Source organism: Blastomyces gilchristii (genome assembly GCF_000003855.2).
Source record: "Blastomyces gilchristii SLH14081 genomic scaffold supercont1.57, whole genome shotgun sequence".
NCBI lineage: Eukaryota > Fungi > Ascomycota > Eurotiomycetes > Onygenales > Ajellomycetaceae > Blastomyces > Blastomyces gilchristii.
Genome location: NW_003101626.1, coordinates 53,491 through 56,815, shown reverse-complemented (window position 1 = coordinate 56,815; position 3,325 = coordinate 53,491).

Below are 3,325 nucleotides of genomic sequence, written 5' to 3'. Positions count from 1 at the left end.
AGTAGGTTTATAATGTTATCTTATTAAAAGATATCTAGATATTCATGATATTATTAAGAGAGTTTTATATGAGAATCTATTATTATAATATAGAATAACTTTTCTAAAGCTTTTTTAATATTAGTCAGACTGACAGAGTAGATTATCATATAATCTTACTACTAACTCTGTCAGTAACTTTATCAAGAGTTCTTTCAGAGCATTTTATAAGTATTAACAGAGATCTGTATCAGGTTTATAGTCTTATAAGTATTATCTTCATGAATTCTATTATTATTAGAGAATATCAAGCTTCTATTTTAAGTATTTAATAAGATGTCTTGTTTAGATAGTCAGACAAGTTCTAGTATAAGATTATGATTAAGATTATCAACTTTATATATATAAGCATCTTCGTATTAATGTTCTTTAACATCTATGTTTAATTTTATTATATAATAAGTATAAATGTCTTTCAGATTATTAAATTCTGTAAGAAGTCAGAGTTTTAATAATAGAATATACTAAAGATTGTGATATCTTACAACTGAAGATTTAATTATTTTATAGTAGTATAGACTACTATCTATTATAACTTTCATATTATAAATATTATTTATCACAGTAGATATAAGAATTGTATTTATTATCATTTTTTCTTTAAATTATTATTACCTGATCTCTTCAAGCTTCTGCTTATAAATTTGAATAGAAGTTAATCTTTTCTCTATTTCACTGAGATATCCTTTACAAGTTATCTTTCAAATCTTTCTCTCATGTAATATGATTGATGTGAACTGATACTGATTCATCTTTTAAGTGAGAAGATATGTAGACTGATTAGTAGTTGAAAGTAATATATTCTGATTAATTACAGTTAATGCATATTTCTTATTAATATCAATTGATAACTTCTTCAGAAGTGATTTCAGAGACTCAGATACTTATTCAGACAGTGAAGACTTTCGTTTATATAAAGATATTTAAGTCTATTCAATTTATAGTATCTGTATTATTGTTATTCTTTGATGTAGATATATAAGCGACTGAGATGTAACATCTTCTATTACTATTCTGTATACTCTTAAGCTTAGTGAGATAATTATTCAATATTCAGAGTTATATGTAAAAGTCTTTATAGATCTGATCTTTATCTACACTTATAAGAGTCTGTAGAAGTTTGAAAGTTAGTGTCTTCTTAAGTATACTAATCTTTATTCAATTCATTCAAGATTGATTATCTACTTTTAGAATTTTGATATCAAAGTTAGAGATGAATATAGTAAGAGAAGTATTTCTCTGTTAAGTACTCTGTAACTAATTTAATACTTTTCACTATATAGCAGTATCTCTGAACAGAATATCAAGATATCTGATAATATTATCAGATGTACATAATACTGATTTACATGCTTTCATTTATGAATGAAACTTCTATTTCATGTAATCTTTCAATCAATCATTGATATATTAATCTTAATTAGTTAATGAACTAATGATATCTTCATCTATACTTAGTTTCATGAGTATTTTCAATCTTCATAATAAATAAAGAGTGAGATTAGAAGTATTAAAATATACAGAAGTATCTAGACATTTCTTCAGTACTTGTATCAGATTCATATCTGATTCAGTTGATATTGAAATTATCTATGCAGAAGTTTCTTTTTAAGATAATTATTAAATTTCTTTATATTAATGTTATTAAGTTGCATGCATATCAGTAATCTATTACATGTTGTAATTTCAACATTACTTAGAGTTACTGTGATACTGTATCTATACTCGCATTTGAGAGTTCTTTCATATTATTGTTAGACATAGTTATATTATTTATCAGATATATAATATCTGCATTTGAGAGTTCTTCAGAATTGAAAGTGTAATTATATGAATATTATATATGTCTAAGATGTCAGAACTCTCAGATCTTTCACTGATATTCTCTTGTAAAATCTTGTTACAGAGTCAGAGTAACTGATGAGTAAGCTTCTATTTAGAGACTCAGTGTCTGCTTGACTGATTAAGACTCAGTGTTTACTTAACTGATTGTTCATTTCTCTTATTTCTTACATATTATTACATATTCAGATATCTTCTTAATAAATAATCATTTCTAATAAGAAGATAATAAATGTTTTTCAAGTGTAAAAGACCTATACTGAATAGATTAGTATGATATTTATAGATCTTATATAACAAAGTGAAAAACATTAGAGAAGGAAAGAAAAGAGAAAGTGCAGAAATCAGTGATTGAAGTGAATATTTATAGGCGTACACAGTGATGTATGCAGTGAAGCTTTGAGATGAAAGAATAGGAATTTCATAGCATACACAGTGAAGCTTCAGAGCAGAAGAATAGAAATTCTGTAAGTCTTTCAGCTGAGAATCAGTGACTGAGAATTGAATCTTTCAGTGAAAATGTGAGAATCTATGAAGTGTAATAAAATAGTCTATATAATTGATCAGGCGCAGCCCGTCACATTCTCTCTCTCTAAGACTTTATTTATAAAGTCTTTCACTGAGTAATTTCATAGAATCAGATTCAGCACTGCAGTTATACTTATAAAAAATTCTTTATATTTATAAAAAAATCTTAGTAAGAAAAAATCTCTTATCACTATAAAGAAAAAAGAGTCTATTACTTAGTTTCTTATTCTATAAGATTCTTTATAATCTGTAGATCTTTCTCTGATTACTATACAGATTCATCTCATATCTCTTATATAAAAGAGTTTCAGTTGTCTCTCAATTATTTCTGTGAGATTCTTATATAATTATTACATAGATTTATTCTATATCTTTCAGTCTGAAGAGTTTCAGTTAATCTTTAATCATTTTTCTGTGAAATTCTTATATAACTGTTATACAGATTCATTCTACAGATGAATTACTTTCTATAAAATCATTCTTATCAAAGAGAAGTATTTATAAGTTAATCTTTTACTTATTCTTATAAATTATCATTCTTTGATATTATAAAGTTATAAGGAATTTTTCATTCTTTCATTAACTCTATAGAATTATAGAATTAAGATATTTATAATCTATAATCACTCTTTATGGTTATATAGAAAAATTCAGACTTATAATTTATAATTACTTTTTATTTACTAGAGTGATCTAACTATTCTATAGAATCACTCATAGTATAAATAAACTTCTTTAAAATAGTATAAATATTTCAGATCTGTCTGTGAAATTTTATCTTCTTTTCTCTTTTTTTATAATAGTTTTTATTCTTATAAACTGTGAGTATTCTCATTCATCTGTGAAGTGTTTTCACTTAGATAATAGAGAGAGAGTATTTCTAATAATATCTATATATTAATTCAGGTATCTTTCT